The 17681-nt window shown below is 35.1% G+C and overlaps 1 protein-coding gene across 1 annotated transcript in view; it reads left to right on the top strand.

The window, feature by feature from the left end:
* Positions 1 to 17681, top strand: part of GJE1 (gap junction protein epsilon 1) — a 47940-nt gene that overhangs the window by 1339 nt on the left and 28920 nt on the right.

Genomic DNA, 17681 nt, shown 5'->3' with positions numbered 1-17681 from the left:
TTCAGGTACACATCTGAATAAATACCAGGTGTGGATTTGCCAGGTTGTAGTACTTGAGTATGTCCAGTTTTACCGGAAACTGACAATTTTTCAAAATGAATTACTGACATTCTTTTGGAACCTTGCTTGACAATATCTATTAAGGTTGAGTGTATGTATGCTTATAACTGAGTAATGTCACTCCTAGATATATATTCAATAAACATCTTATATGCTGTTTAAAATAGGTTGTCCTTAAGAACAAAATAGTTTCCCAAATCACCAACATCTGAGTCTAATGTAAACTGATCAGAAATAGTGGCTCAGTTCTGGAGCTAAAGAACATTCTTCATTAGGAAAAACATTCAGCTAGCTGTTATTAAAGCTTAAAATTCTATAATAACAACGTAACTAGCCAAGGACTACTTATGATGATCTAGCCATACTGATAAAATGTGTATATGTGCCATGTCGTTCATAAATTAAGCAACTTTTCCAGATATTGCCCACCAAGAGCAGTATCACATCATAATTGAATTAGAAAAGGTAAACTTTTGTCTTGTAATCAATTTTTAGTTTTACGTTTTCTAACTCAAATGAAAGTCCTTATTGTACTCTTATGGGATTTCACCACTTAAAATAATTCATTATAAAATTAAGATTAGTTAAATAGGATGTTTTTATATTTGAATGTATGAATATTCTATTTATATTTATGAACATTATATACATAGAAAGAGAGAGGGAGAGAGAAAGAAAGGAGAGAAAGCAAGAAAATTAATATTACATATAGGTTGAGAAATGTCTCTAGGAATTTTATCTCCAAAGTTATTCGTTTTCTTTTTAACAACCAATCTTACTATACAAAATAAATTACTAAAGCAATCTTCTAACTATGAGATGTCTAAAACTCAAACTGCAACTATGCCATTCTAACATATTTTATATAAATATATATTGAAATTTAAATTACTGTATGAATTTTTACATTCTCCACTGATTGTGTCTGTGTGTTCCTAATCATTTAGATGAGGAAAAATGTTTAGTCTAAAAGCTGGATTAATAAATATCCAATTATGAGGCATTGTAGAAGCAAAGCATCTGGATTGAATTTTCTCCATTTTAAGCAAATTCATATGTATTTACTTAAAGATTTGTGTTCATGGTAGTGAAGAATATAATGAATATTTTAATAATGATTTTATTGATACTTTGTTGAAATGTTATAAAGTTATTATAATGTATTATTTAGATTCATCACAAAATTATATATAGGAACAGAGTACTGTCTTATATTTATAGAATGCATACATCAAAAGTAAACATCTACTGAAATGAAACACTATTTGTTTCTTTATATTTTGAGATAGGGTCTTGCTCTGTCACTCGGGCTGGAGTGTGGTGGCATGAGCCATATATATATGGCTCACTATAACCTCAGCCTCCTGCACTCAAGCAATTCTCCTGCCTCACCTTCCCCATGTAGCTTGGACTACAGGTGTGCCCTACCATGTCTGGATAACTTTTTAAATTTTTTGTAAGGATGCGGTCTCACTTTGTAGCCCAGGGTTGGTCTCAAATTCTTGGGCTCAAGCAATCCTCTTGCCTCACCCTTCCAAATTGCTATAATTATAGGCATGAGCCACTGCACCCAGCCATAAAAACCTTTTCATTGTATTCAATGTGTCATACACCATATTAGGTTCCTTAGACTCATATACTTAATGTTTATCAATATTAGTGGATAAAAGTATTTGAGTCTTAATTTACACATGATTCAAAGAGACAAGATAAATTGTCTAATCTCAAAGAGTCCTCATAAAACTGCATTTTGAAATTTATTGTATTTGGAATATGTGTTTCTTATGTCTCCTTGTTTCTGGAGAAAACAATTGTGTGAAAAAATGTGGTTTCTATAAGTATACACATTTAATCTTGAGGTATTTAATGTTTATTAATACACACTGTATATTTTATTGCCCTAATACAAGAACTGCTCAGAACCATACTGATGCTGTTTCAAATTCATTGACATGAGTATTATTGTTGTAAGTGTATATGAGGAATTTAAAATTTAAACCAATTTTGTAATCCTTACCTGCTTCAGTGTATCTATTCCTTAGTGCATTATGAAAAAATATAAAATATCATACTTATGGAGACATTTTACAGATTTTTCTTAAGATCATGACCAAGGCAAGTATACCATTATCATTGTTATTTAACAGAATAGAGGTGATTCCAACTAATGCAATAACAACAGATATTGAAAGAAAAACCGAAAATTTGATAGAAAGGAGATACTAATACAAAGATACAACATTAAAATCAGAGTGGAACTGGCAAAAGAACAGAAAAAAACATCAGTGGAAGAGAAGAGAAAGTTCAAAGGCAATTGCATCTAGATAAGGAAACAAAACTCAAATGTATGTTGCAACAAATGAACACAGGAAAATATAAATTGCTTACTAGATACTACTGGGAAAACTGGTTCACAGACAAGAAGAATAAAATGGAGTCTCTATGTAATACTATATGTAGTATTGCAATTCTATTGCATTAAAGGTCACAGTATGAAAAAGTAATTTGGGGAAGATAATGGAAGAAAATCTTAAAGAATATACATGAGACCATGGGGGTAGGAAGTGATTCCTACTTCAAGTCAAGATGGAATAACAGAGAATACATCATAAAAATCAAAACCTGACAAAATATCTTAAACAGTAGTTGTTAGACATCAGCAACACAGAAGAGGCAGCACAAAACAGTGATCCCTAAGACAGGGTTAACAGATGAGATGAGCGCTACCATTGCTCTATCTTACTGACTAGAGAGAGTTTTCAGCCCATGAACAAGGATAAGGAATCCACACTGAGCCTGGTGGTCTCTCTTACTTGAAGAGATGGAATTGGAATCAGCAGAACAGAGAAAAAACAGTCATATAGAGAAAGAACTCTGGAGATTCACAGAATTTTCCCTTGAGTTTTCAGCTAAATACATGTTTCTATCTGCATGTGGGAAAATTAACCAACTCTCAGAAAAATGCTTACCGAAAAGGGGTCAGTTGGTGATTTAAAGAAGTTATATTCCTACCAGTCAGAGTATAACAACCTTGTAAAACACATCGTTTCAGAAGTGTATTGTCCTGTAGATAGGAAAAATTAACCACAGACCAAAGGCTTCTCTGATCTTGCCTTCAAGCTTAACAGCAAGGATTCAAATAGTAAAACTAGTTCTAAGAAACCTGGTGGCATCTTAGAACAAGCCTGAAGAATATTTAAAGTACCAATGCCCTGGTTTTATATCTGAGCTACATCCCAATAAATGTGTCATAAATTGAAAATATCCTAAGTAGAAAATGCATTTAATATCCTAACAAACCTACCATAAATAAAGTCAAAAAATCGTAAGTCAAATCATTGTAAGTGCAGATGCTCCTCAACTTGGGATGGGGCTATGTCCTGATAAACCCATTGTTAAGCTCAAAATATTTTAATTGCACTATTTTAAGTTGGGGGTTGTCTATGATGTTTTAACTATGTAGAACCCACCAAGGTAAAAAAAAAAAAATCTGACTGGCATGCACTTGGAAATTACCAATCATGAAAATTGGCAGGTAACTACATCTAAAAATAAAGACAAAAATCAGTTAATTGAAACTAAACCAATAATGTCACAGATGACATATAAGTAGATAAGAGCATTAGAAATGTTAACAAGACTCTATTCCATGTGTTGAAGAAGGAAGTTGCATATTAAGGAGAGACATGAAAAATATAAAAAGACATGCATTACATTTCTACAGAAGAAAAAAGTCATAAAAATAAACTTCATATAATTAACAGCAGAAAAAAACACTGCAGGAGAAAAGATAAGTGAACTTTTCAGTGTAGTAGTAGATAGTATCCAAAACAAAATATAGAGATAAAAAGACTCAGGAAAAAAATGAATAAAAAGTGTACTCTGGGAAACTTTAAGTGGCTTAATATAGCTATAGTTGGATCCCCGAAGGACAGAAAAACAAAGAACAGAAGAAAAAAGTATTTGAAGAAATAACAGCCCCCAACTTTTCATAGTTAATGAAAGCTAATCTCTTCATATCCAAGAGGATCAGCAAATCCCAGGCAGAAGAAACACAAAGAAAAATCTGCCAAGATGAGAAACTAGAAACTATTTCGCTAACATCAGGAACAAAGAAAGGATGTCTGCTCTCACCATTCCTTTTCAGTTTTGTTCTGGAAGTTCCCATCAATTCAGTAAGACAAGAAAGTACCTAAGGTGTACATTGATTGGGAAAGAAGAAATAAAACTGTCTTTGTTAACAAATGACATGATTGTCTACTAGAAAATCTGAAAGAATCGACAGAGGACTCTGGCAAATAATAAGTAACCATGATGAGGTTGCCAAATAAAAATTGATATACAAAAGTAAATCACTTTCTTATATACCATCAATTACTAAGCAGAATTTGACATTGAAAACACTAAAACATTTACAGTAACCAGCATATATGAAGTACTTAGATGATAGATCTTAGTGGTACTTAGACTATAGCAGTTAGACTATAATACTTAGATCTATAAAAGGAAAATTCAAAAACTGAAGAAAATTGGAGAAATAAATAAATAAAGAGATATTTCATATTCATGGATAGGAACACTCAAGTTTTCTTATCAAGTTGTAAGTTCTTTTCACCTTCATCTATAGGTTCAATGCTATCTTAATCATAATCCCAGAAAGGTAATTTGTGGATATCAGCAAAGTGATGGTAACATTTACATGGACAGGCAAAAGACTCAGAATAGCCAACGCAATTTTAAAGGAGAAGAACAAAGTTGGAAGACTGACCCTAATTTATTTCAAGACTTATTACAAAACTACAGTAATCAAAACAGTATGGATTTTAATAAAAGAATAGACAAATAGATCAATGGAACAAACCAGAGAGCCCAGAAACTGACCCACATAAATATACCCAACTGTTCTTTGACAAGGAACCAAAGGCCAAACAATGAAACAAAGATTAGTCCTTTCAACAAATGGTGCTGGAACAACAGGATGTCCTTAAGCAAAAGAAATAAATCTAGACATAGACTTTACACCCTATGCAAAAATTCACAAAAAATAGATCATAGACCTACATGTAAACCACAAAAATTATAAAATTCCTAGAAGATCACATCGAAGAAAATCTAGATGAACTTGTGTGTTCATCTGTTTTCACACTGCTATAAATAAATAACTGAGACTAGGTAATTTATAAAGAAAAGAGGCTTAATTGACTCACAGTTCTACATGACTGTGGAAGCATGACTGAGAGGCCTCAGGAAACTCACAATCATGTCATAAGGAGAAGGGGAGGCAAAGACCTTCTTCACACGGTGGCAGAAAAAAGAGAGAGTGAAGGGGAAGTGCCACACGCTTTCAAACAAGCAGATCTCGTTAGAGCTTACTCACTATCATGAGAACAGCAAAGGGGAAGTCTGCCCCATGATTCAATCATCTCCAACCAGGCCCCTCCCCTGAAATGTGCAGATTACAATTCGAGATGAGATTTTGCTGGGGACATAGAGCCAAAACATATCAACTTGGGTATATAAATGATTTTTTAAGATACACAAAGCTGAAGAGATAATCCATGAAAAATATTGATCAGCTGTACTTAGTCACTTATTCAAAAGTAAAGATTCTGCTTTGCAAATGACACTGACAAGACAATAAGCAGGCTAAAGACTACATTGTGGAAGACAGTGTGGCGATTCCTCAAGGACCTAGAAATAGAAATTCCATTTGACCCAGCAATCCCGTTACTGGGTATATAGCGAAAAGATTATAAATCATTCTATTATAAGGACACATGCACACATATGTTCATTGCAGCACTGTTTACAATAGCAAAGACTTGGAACCAACCCAAATGCCATCAATGATAGACTGGACAGGGAAAATGTGGCACATATACACCATGGAATACTATGCAGTCATAAAATACTATGAGTTCGTGTTCTTTGTAGGGACATGGTTAACCTGGAAACAATTATTCCCGGCAAACTGACACAGGAACAGAATCAAGCACCGCATGTTCTCACTCATAGGTGGGTGTTGAACAATGAGAACACATGGACACAGGGAGGGGAGCATCACACACTGAGGTCTGTGGTGGGGGTCTAGGGGAGGGACAGAGGGGGGTAAGGAGTTGGGGAGGGACAGCATGGGGAGAAATTCCAGATATAGGTGATGGGGATGGAGGCAGCAAGCCACATTGCTATGTACCTATGCAACAATCCTGCATGTTCTTTACATGTACCCAAAAACCTAAAATGCAATAAATATATATATATATACACACACAAAAAAAGACTAGGATTTATGATCCAACATGTACAAGTATCACAAAGAACTCTTACAACTCAAGATATCCTAAGTACACAAAGAATTTTTAAAATTCATCAGTTAAAAAAATAAAAAATCCAATGAAAGAAATTACTAAAACACCTTAACACACATCTCACCAAAGAAGATACACAAATGTAAATAAGCATATGAAAAGTTGCTTACATCATGTCATTAGGTCATTGCAAATTAAGATAACAAGATACCCCTATACATTTATTAGATTGACACAACATTGCAACTTTATTCAAAACATGCCAACTTTAAATGCTGAGCAGTATGTGTAACAATAGGAATTCTATTCATTGATGGTGAAATTGCAAAATTTGGAAGACAGTTTGGCAGTTTCTTATAAAAATAAATATATTTTTACTATGCCATTCATCAATCACATTCCTTCCTGTTTACCTAAGAGTTGAAAACATATGTCCACACAAAAACCAGCACATGGATGTTTATAACATAAAGCTTTATTCATAATTGCCAAAAGTTGGAAGAAAAGATGTCCTTTAGGATGGGGTACTATTCAGCACTAAGAAAAATGAGATATTCAGCCATAAAAAAACATGGAAGAAACTTAAATATATGTTGTTGATTGAACTAAGTCAATCCGAAAAGGTTGCATACTATATGATTTCAAATATATGGCATTCTGGAAAAGGTCAAACTACAGGGGCAGTAATAAGTGCTTCCCAGGGGAAGGGAGGAAGAAAGGATAAATGCATGGATTGCAGAGGACTTTTCGTAGTAAAACTACTCGGTATGATACTATAATTGTAGAAATGTGTAATTATACATGGGTTCAAACCCAGAGCATGTACAACAGTAAGATTGAACTCTAATGTAATCTGTGGCTGAGTGATAATAATGTCTCAGATAGGTTTAGGTTTACCTAAGTGTAACAAATGTGCCACTCTAATGAGGAAAGTTGACAATGGGAGGCTATGTATGTGTGAGGGTACAGGTATAGGAGACATAGCTAAACTTTCTTCCTAATTTTGCCGTGTCAAAGCAGTTTTTACTTTCTTAGTCCTTTCAGACTGCTATAATAAAATGTTATAAATTGGGTAGCTTATAAAAAAGAGAATTTTATTTTCCACAGATCTGTTAAAAGAAAATTCTTAGCCAAATTAAATTTAACAGAGTTTAAATGAGCAGAGAACAATTTACAAATTGGGCAGCCTCCAGAGCCAGAGTAGGCTCAAAGAGACTCCAGTGCAGCCATGTGGTGGAAGGAGATTTACGGAGAGAAAAAGGAAAGTGATATACAGAAAACAGAAGTGAAGTAAAGAAACAACCAGATTGGTTATAGTTCAGCATTTGCCTTAATTGAACATGGTTTGAATAATTGGTCCCCTTTGATTGGACCAGTCTCAGTGATTAACACAAGAGCAGGTTACAGTCTGTTTACACTTGCATTCAGGTGACAGTTCACTATGTACAGGGAAACCTCTTTATGTCAAACTTAAAATATGTAAGGAAGCAGCTTTAGGCTAAACTTGATTTAACAATCCCTGTTTTGGGTCATCCTCTCAATTTTGAGAGGATGACTAAAATTTTAGACATTGATGTCACTAGCACCATGATAAATGTACTTATTTGGTCCCCAAACTCACTGGGAAATAGCAGAACAGTGGGTTTTTTAAGGTGAGAACAAGGACTTCAGATTAATTTCTTTGTAGGGTTTAGGGTAGAGAGTAGCTCCTTAAGGTGGAATCTCCTGTTTACAGGAGAAAAACAAAATTTGGTTGTAGGATCTATCATTTTCTTTAAGATCTTAGTTTGATTAGGTCAGATTTAGCATAAGTGACTCTAATTTGGTTTAAAAGGGTCTGTTGGGGCCTAGTGAATGAGCTCAATCCAAAACAAAGGTTTGTCATAATTTTGCTTAAAAATAACCCTCTTTGGTCAAGTTCTCACTTAGGTGAGAGTATGACCAAAACTTCAGGCTTTAGCACCACTCTCAATTACCATCGCTTTGGGTTTCTGGTCTCAGCACATCATTTATAGGCTACAGTGCCCTCATGGTCACAAATTTTTTTCAGCTCTTGTCATTCCAGTTGAAGACAGACCATTTGACACTCTAAGATGGCTGTAGGCAAACATTTAAAACTTTTAAGAAAATACAGTGCACCAGGAATACTACTATTATGACTATCAGGAATAATACCAAGAGCTTGTACACTCCTTAGCCAGGGTTCTCATGAGCGAAACCAACTAAAATCAAATACATCAAAGAATGAGCTAAAGAGTCTACTTGCTTTAACAAAGCAGGCTGTTCATTGATTGCCTACAACAGAACCTCTGTAAAAGCCAATTTATTTCTCCATGGGAAATGAGAAGTACAAGCAACTGCACAGATACTTCTCCATTTAGTCAGTAAGTAATTTAGAGCAATTCTATTATGTAGCATAACTTTCACAAGAGACTTTAAAGTCTGTTCTGCAACCATACTCTTTAGAGTAGAATGAGCTATAAAGTCTGTCATTGTCTCATTTACTCAAAACCACAGAAAAAGAGACATAACAAACTATGCCCATCTAGAAGAGCTAAAGCCTCCTAACAATGTTCTTTTTAACCTGTGGTGTACGTTAGGAAGAGACCTATTATGTAGGTTAAGAGGAGTGAATCAGTGTTTGCTTCTGACTAATTATGAGACAACAAATATACCATTAAAATTTCTCACCTACGTTGGCCCTACATCTTCCATTTATCAAGGCATAAGTTTGTCCACGTATAAGGCTGGCTGCAAAATTCTTCACAAATAAAAATAGACCCCATGAATGTACACAACAGACCCCCTTTTCAGTTCTATTGATCAAAGAGACATAAGCAAGGGAAAAAATTGAATGATAAGAGTCACATAATAGCAGAGAAATCTTGATCCATGTTCTTGGGGGAGAGCTGTCCATATCAAATACGCCATCTGTTTCTGGGGAGGAGCTTCCCTGGTTAGCTTTACCTTAAGGTTTTCAACAGGTGTACAGTTCCAAGAGTGCGGGGGGCTATGTGAGTTGTGAGATTATGAGCCCAAGTTTCAAGGTACCAAAATTTTGCTGCAATGTGTGCACAATGTCAGTCTTTCTCTGACACTCTGAGAAGGCCATGGACTCCAATCCTTGGGTTCTAGATTATAAAGGGGTTGATTATCCCTAGTCAGTAGACCATGAAATGCATTCATTACCTGGTGGAAATATACTTTGGCATAATGAGCTACTGTTATAACAACAGCCCTCTTGCATGGGGAAGCTTTTATAAAACCAGAAAGTATGCATTACAAATTACAATTGAATGAATTCCTTCTATAAATGTTTAAATGGCCCATCAGGTAGCAGAAATCTACCTAAAGTTTTCAAACCCAGAAATGAATTTGATAACAAACCATTGGTCAACTATCTGAGCAATTTAGAATAGTCACCAAAATAATATATATATTTTAATTTGGATAATTTTATTTATTCCATGATGGGTCATGAAATATACAGCCTTCTAATAACAAATACTTTAAGGACTCAGGATGAGGTGGCTGTCCAGAATCTTCATGAATCCATTCTTTACACTGGACTTACATTCTCTTAAATACCATTAGTTCTCCAATACGTGTTCATAGCACTGTTAACTGATGGGTTATCATAGGCAATTTGACTCGGACCATGGAGTTCATTCAAATTGTATATCCAAATATTTCAGGACTGACTGATTAATCATGAAAATCTCACAAAGTATTTTCTTGGTATTCACTTAAATGTTTGTCCTGCTTGGGTTAGCTGTTTTATAAACCAATCAATTAATCTTTTCAGTAAAGTGCTGAAAATGCTTACCCAGTATGAATCATATAATACTAAAGTTATCAGAAGCTTGTATTCAAGAGTGCTTCTCATGGTTCTTTCCATACTTTCATGAACCTCCTTAAAGATATCATACTCTAGGATTTCGTATGCTTGTCAAATTTTCAGAAACTGCATCAGAATTAAGCAATTAACTGTGAAAAAAACTGACGTAAATTTGCACTATATTGGCCAGGTTGGTTTGAACTCCTGGCCTTAAGGATTTCTCCCACCTTGGCCTCTCAAAGTGCTGGGTTTACAGGCATGAGCCACCACACCCAGCATAAATGGTGATAAAGACACAACTGACAAGGAAATTTGGTCATTTCTGTGGCCTGCAATAACCAAGCATAACATTATTATGGTTGATAGCATGTATCTAAACATAGTAGAATTTAAAAATCTGACACAATTTTGGAACATATATTAATAATGTATCATTAAAATACAACTTGAAAAAGATTGAAAATCATTTTTTATTTGGCAATGGTTTTCATGTAATTTAACATGTCAAAAAATAAGCTTATCTCTCTTTTAGATGCTTTAAGGACCTTCTGTAGCATCCCAAATTTAGAGATCAAAAAAGAGTTAACTTTGAAGCTGAAATTTGATTTTGGGAAGGTTGTCAAATATTGCAAAGTATTAAAATATTTGACCGAAATAGGATCACAGGTCACCATAAAATAAGTCATTCATTTAGCCAAGTGATAATTAAAATATTTTTTAAAAAATAAAAAACCTGTACTCTTTAATAAAGAAGCTGTTTTCCAAATAAGGAAAAGATCTAAGACAGTATGAGACAGAATCTATCTCTTCTCTCCTCTCTCTTTTTCTTTTTACAATTTACTCAAAAAGTGAGGAAAACTATTTGAATGTGTCTGATTAATACTATGTAAATTTTTGTTCAAAAGAGAAAAACAAATTTTAGTTTTATATTGTGTATTAGCAATACAGAAGCTTATTTTAATAAAACCTGTAAATAAATTAATCAAATCTGTCTTCTTTTAACCACATAAGGTTTCCATAAGCCTTTTGTTTTACGTTTTCTCCAACTTTCTATATTCATCCAGATTTATCTACTTTTTTACTTCTTCAATTTGGAATCTGCAAGTAACTTCAAACTAGAAAAAAATTTTAAACAAGCACACATTTTAATGACTTTATAAACTTTCTCATTAAAAGCATATTTTTGTTTATACGTTTGTTCATATACTCTGTATACAGAATTGTTTTTCTCACATTTAGTAGTTTTAGTTACATATATTAACTATAATTTTAACTCTTAGTAACCCCAATTTGTAATGAAAACTCTAGAAAGTAATATTGAACTGTTTGCTATCACTATTTGTAGATAAAACCCATTTTATAATTTTTTAAGAAGGATGGTTCTTCAAATTATTATTTATTAACAACTTTTCTATAGCATTTAAAAATAGCATGTCAAGGTATATAGACTTAAACTCATGTTTAATAATCAATATTTCAGTATTTTAACTTAAAATGATTCAGACATTTTATGATTATCTATGACTTAATCTAACATAATATGACTTTAAGATTTTAAATTACTGAAAATAATTTGGAAGCAAACACAAGTACCCACCCTAGCGTTTTCCCCATTAATCCTGGGTCCCAGATTGCCCTGTGACACCCAGGAAGGTCAGGGCTATCAAGATCAGGACTTGTCTGAGTCCTGAATTTACATCCTGGGTGTAGAGGGGTCAGAACAGAAGACAGAGCTGTGAAGACTATACCTGGATGTTCTATTTCTTCCCAAAACAAGCCAGGAGGCAAAACAGGGAGAGTAAAGAAGAAGGGGCCCTATTGGGCTTGATTCTGGCTTGCAGTTGCTAGTCTGGGTACTGAGAATTTGTCTCCAGACCTCGTCATGTCTACCTATCCAGACCCCCAAATCCAGAGACTCTCATCCAAAAACATAAACTTACAGTCAAATCAAGCAAGTTTCTAATTATATTTAACTGATAATTTTGAAATGATTCCTGTTTTACTAAAAAAAATTTAAGCAGCTTTTTTTACTAAATATTATCACATACACATAACACACATAGACATACAAACACAGAGAAGCAATTCTTATGGCTTTCATAAAGGATTTTCATTTGCTGGCTTTTAAATAGCTTTGCTTTTCCCCATTCAGACTATCAATCTTTCAATTACTTGTTTCATTGCCTTAAGCAATTGTTAACAACATTACAAATTTGTATTTCTAAAAAGACAACTCTTAGGAGAAACAAAAAGTATTATATTTTGTAAGCACAGAGCTAAGATTTTAGCCCTAAATATTGTATCATAATTTGCTCAAACTATGGGAAAAATACAGTGCCCAAGTAAAAGTTCAGTCAAGACGAGATGGCCAGAAAAGCACCTTAAACAAAGGTATAACTTGTGATGTAAATTTAAAACAATGGTAAGAATTTCTAAGGTATATCAACACACATCTTAAAAATGGGGACTTCCTCTGCAGATGTAAATTTCTTTTCCAAAAGAGTTTAAAGATTGCCAGTTAAATTCCACAAAGGTTTATTTTAGGTCCGTAAGTGTTCTTGTTAACTTAGCTACTGTTTCTTAGCTAAAATTACTGAGTTCAGGGCAGAGCCCATCAGGAATAGGGCAAAGTGTACTCTGTCTGAACTCAGCATGAATAGATCTGAGAAAGAGGCAAGCCTGGTTTGACTGAGGGGCTATATTTTATAGACACTTTATCTAGGAGAGTTTTTTTTCATCTTGGAGCAGAATAATAACTAAGCCAAAAGGCTGGCAGATTTAACTTTTCTTATCAATTAGTACCTTAAGCTTTTTATTTATCTTTTATAAAAAGTCTCTAAATAAAAATGTTGAAATCTTTTTAGAAGCTTCTGCCTATCAATAGGCATTCCTAGATAAGACTAATTTGGGAGCCCTCATCTTCAAATGCACTTCAAGTGCAATGTTGTTCATTGGGCACATTCTGTAACTTTATTTTTTTAATTATTTTCTACAGTTTTTTTCTGTTTTAGTTTGTTTTCTTTTGTGACAGGGTCTCACCCTATCACCCAGGCTAAAGTGTAGTGGCATAATCTCAGCTGACTGCAACTTCTGCCTCCTGAGCTCAAGTGATCCTCCTGCCTCAGCCTCCTTCCTGAATAGCTGGGAATTCAGACATGTTCCACCATGCCTACCTAATTTTTGAATTTTTGGTAGAAACGGGATTTTGCCACGTTGCCCATGTTTGTCTTGAACTCCTGGACAAAGGCAATCCACCCACCTCAGCCTCCCATAGTGCTGGGATTACATGAGGCAACATGTCTAGCCTCCACAGTAACATTAAATTATCTTTAGTAAGATTTTGCCATTTCTGTAAGCCTTTACTGCTTCTGGAGCTTAATCCTTAAGCATGTATAAGCCAGGACATAGTTCAGAAATTCAGGATCTTATTTGTACCTCAGATATTGACTTTGGCTCTCAGATCCCTTGATCAACTTAGCCAATGATTTATTTCCCACCTAAGTGTTCAAGAACAAAGAAACAAAGGAGATAGAGAGCACAAAAATCCCTGCAAATTTCCAAAAGCTGAAGTTCACAGCCCCTGCAACATTGCCATTTATTACCAGTTTCTTTCTGACCCAGTTAAACCTAAAAGGCTTCTAACTGGATCCAAGTCAGTTAATTATCAGAACCAATCTGATCTTGGACCCAGTCTAATTTCCACTGGAACTTCCAAATCCAGTTTGGACCAGAAATTTGCTCAAACTAACTTGATGGTTCAAAACAAATCCGTGGAGCTTTGGAACCCAAGAGAGAATCCACCATGATCCCAAGATCCCAAGTTGCTCCGAGAGAGCAATGGACATAATGGGCCCAGCAGGTACCTCACTTGATTACTTAATGTTTCTGGGGGCCATTAAAAGCTCTACTTTGGATCCCACTTCTGATGCCATCTGTTAAAAGAAAATCTTTAGCCAAATTAAATTTAACAGAATTTAATTGAACAAAGAAAAATTCATGAATCAGGCAGTTTCCTGAGCCAGGGAAGGCTCAGAGAGACTCCAGTGCAGTCACATGTTGGAAGAAGTTTTACAGACAGAAAAAGGAAAGTGATGCACAGAAAATGAAAGTAAGGTATAGAAACAGCAATTGGGCTGGGTGTGGTGGCTAACACCTGTAATCCCTGCACTTTGTGAGGCCAAGGCAGGCAGATCACCTGAGGTCAGGAGTTCGAGACCAGCTCGGCCAACATGGTCTATTAAGCCTCTCTCTACTAAATCTCTACTAAAAATACAAAAATCTGATGGGCATGGTGGCACATACCTGTAATCCCATCTACTCAGGAGACTGAGGCAGGAGAATCACTTGAACCCAGGAAGCAGAGGTTACAGTGAGCTGAGATTATACCATTGCACTCCAGCCTGGGAAAAAAAGAGCAAAATTCCATCTCAAAAAAAGAAAGAAAGAAAGAAAAGAAACAGCAGATTGGTTACAGCTCAGTGTTTGCCTTATTTGAACATGATTTAAACAACTGTTCCCTTTTGATTGACCAAAACTTGGTGATTGGCATAAGAGTAGATTATTGTCTGTTTACATTTCCAGTTAGATTATAATTCACTATGTACAGAGAAACCTTAAAACCTAAACTTAAAAATATGTAAGGAGGCAACTTTAGGCTAAAATTGATTTAACAGCTCTAAAGGCTGAGAAGTCTAAGGTCAAGTCACCAACTGATTTGCCATCTAGTGAAAGGTCATTCTTCCCAGATGATGCCTTCTTCCAACATCTTCACATGGCGGAAGGAACCAACAAACTTCCTTGGGCTTCTTTTATAAGGGCACTGATTCTACCCATGAGGGTTCTGCCCTTACGACCTAGTCACCTCCCAGAGCTCCCCACCATCATACTGGGAATTAGGTTTCAACACATGAATTTGAGGGAAACACAAACATTCACAACATAGCAATTAACTTATTTTGTTTTTTAAGAACAAAATGTAGAGCTATTGAAGCATGTGATTCACTGTGACAATGTGGGAATCACGAATGGAGTCACATACTGGGTATTACAGCACCTATAACCCAGGTGACCTATGAAAGACCCTCAGGCACACACAGATAAAGGTATATTGGGGTAGACCTTACCACATAAATTTGTCTTAAGAAACACAACATAATGTTTCCTAATTGCACCTGGCATTTAACTAACAATGGATAAAGCATATATGTGGTAGACAATACAAATCCATATTACCAGATCAAAGAGATATTTTGGGGAAATAGGACCAAGCATAGGAAAATTATGGCAAACGGAATTTGCCCCTAATATAAAGAGACATTCAGAGGGTAGAAGTTTCTTGCAAGAATGTGATGGCTATCCTATTGCAGAAGGAAGGCAAACAGTGGCAAGCTTCTTAGTCTGATGAAGAAGTTTAACTAAATGGGTTTTCTAAAATGAAAATAAAATGTTAAAGCAACATAACCCAATGATAGAAAGGAGTTGCACTCTAAATTAAGCAGGGATTTTAGATATGCTGTTACAAAAAGAAGCAGAAGTGGTCCAGGGTGAGAGAACTACTTCTGGAATGGCAGAAAACATCCCCAGTGAAAAAATTGTAACTGATGAAAATTACAAACATCCTTAACAGTTTAATAGCTTTACAATTTGTCCAAAGTACACACAGCAAATGAAGAAACATTTTTCAATAATATCTACTAAAACCAGCCAAAGTCTATGGCTTTTGAGACTCCACCCACTCTCTTTATTCCACACAAACCCAGCTCAGCATGACAGAAGCTTCTATTCATGGGTGTTCAGTCAAGAACACAGGACTCTCTCTCCCCTCAATCCCCAGTTATGTGTTACAGTATCCACCTGGGGTGAGGGGGCAGCCACCACCAATTCTCATTCTCCTTAAATCAGCTGAGTGGTTTGGGCTTTCTTAACTATACATAAACCACACTAGTAGAACAAAAGTTCTACTGCAGGTACAGCAGACCGTTAATCAGTCTCACATCAACTCATTTGAGGGGGTATATTCCACGCTGCGAGAGACAAGCCGAGGAGACTGGAGGCTACCACCCTAGCCCATGGCTCTATTTGTAAAGCAGTGGTGTCACTCAGAGAAAAGAAGTCATTGCCCCTGCCCCCATCACTGTATCAGAAATTTTGTGGGAGGGTGGGCAGGAGCAAGTTCTAAAAGCAGAGAGCTCCAAAGCTCTCTCCAAGAGAACTGACTTTATTTGAAACAGTGTGGGAAAGTGACAAGAAATTATGAGGAAGCTGGTAGTTCTATGAAAAGAGCAATCTAGATTATAAACCAGCTGCATGTTTGCCAGAGAGAATTAAAGAAAGAGATAGCTAACAAGAGCCCTCCTAGGGTTGAAACAAATGTTGAAGAAAGGCCTCAAAAACCAGTCTTGCAAAGGGGGCTGAATTTAATTGGATTATACTGTGGAACAATTAATGCCCCCAAGGCACTATTAAAAACTATGAAGCAATCAGCCAGCAATTCAAGGAGGCTAACAACTGGATATAATACTTACAGTGGCAGACAAATTAATAATGAAATCAGAGAAAGAAAGAATCAAAGAGAATATTGCTAAAACCACTTCATCCCAGGGTGACTATGCACATAACCAAGGCTTCACCCTCTGAGCAGTGACATCAGAGGCTGCACATTGTGGGAAAAAACAGACATCACTGAAATAGTACACCTTGTTACTGAAAATCCAACAAGTTTTAAGGGATACATATAAACATTTCCTACAGCATATTTTCTAAAATATCTAGTTTTCAACAAAAAAAAATATGAAACATACAATGAAACCAAAATTGTGACCCCTATACAGGAAAAATGTAGACAACAAAAACTGCCTTTGAGAGAATCCAAATGTCAAACTTAGCAGAAAAAGACTTCAAAGCATTTAATGTAAATATATTTTAAAAACTAAAGAACACCATAAAGAACTGAAGAAAGGTATGGGGGCAATGTCTCAACAAATAGAGACTATCAATAAAAAGATAAAAGTTATTTTAAAAAACAAATGGAAATTCTGCAGTTTAAAAGTACAATACTTGGAATGAAACATTTACTCGAGTGCTCAGCAGTAGATTTGAACTGGCAGAAGAATCAGTGAAATTAAGGATAGATTGACAGAGATTATACACTTTGAAAAGAAGAGAAGGAAAAAGAAAAGAAGGAAAGTAAAAGCCTCATAGAAATGTAGAACATAATTAAGCAAACCAAAATATGCATAATGAAAGTAACAGAAGCAGAGGACAAAGAGTAATGAGCACAAAAGTTATTCAAAAAAGTAATGACTGAAAACCTTCCAAATTTGACTTAAAACATTAATCCACACATCAAAGAAACTCAATAAATTCCAAATAGGACAAACACAAAGAAACTTACACTAGACGTATCAAATCAAAAATATTCACAGGCAATGATAAAATAATAAAAGCACCAAGATAAAAATGACTTTTTACAGAAA

Source organism: Cebus imitator, unplaced genomic scaffold, assembly GCF_001604975.1.
Source record: "Cebus imitator isolate Cc_AM_T3 unplaced genomic scaffold, Cebus_imitator-1.0 Scaffold65, whole genome shotgun sequence".
Lineage (NCBI taxonomy): Eukaryota > Metazoa > Chordata > Mammalia > Primates > Cebidae > Cebus > Cebus imitator.
This window is presented reverse-complemented; position numbering and strand designations above follow the sequence as displayed.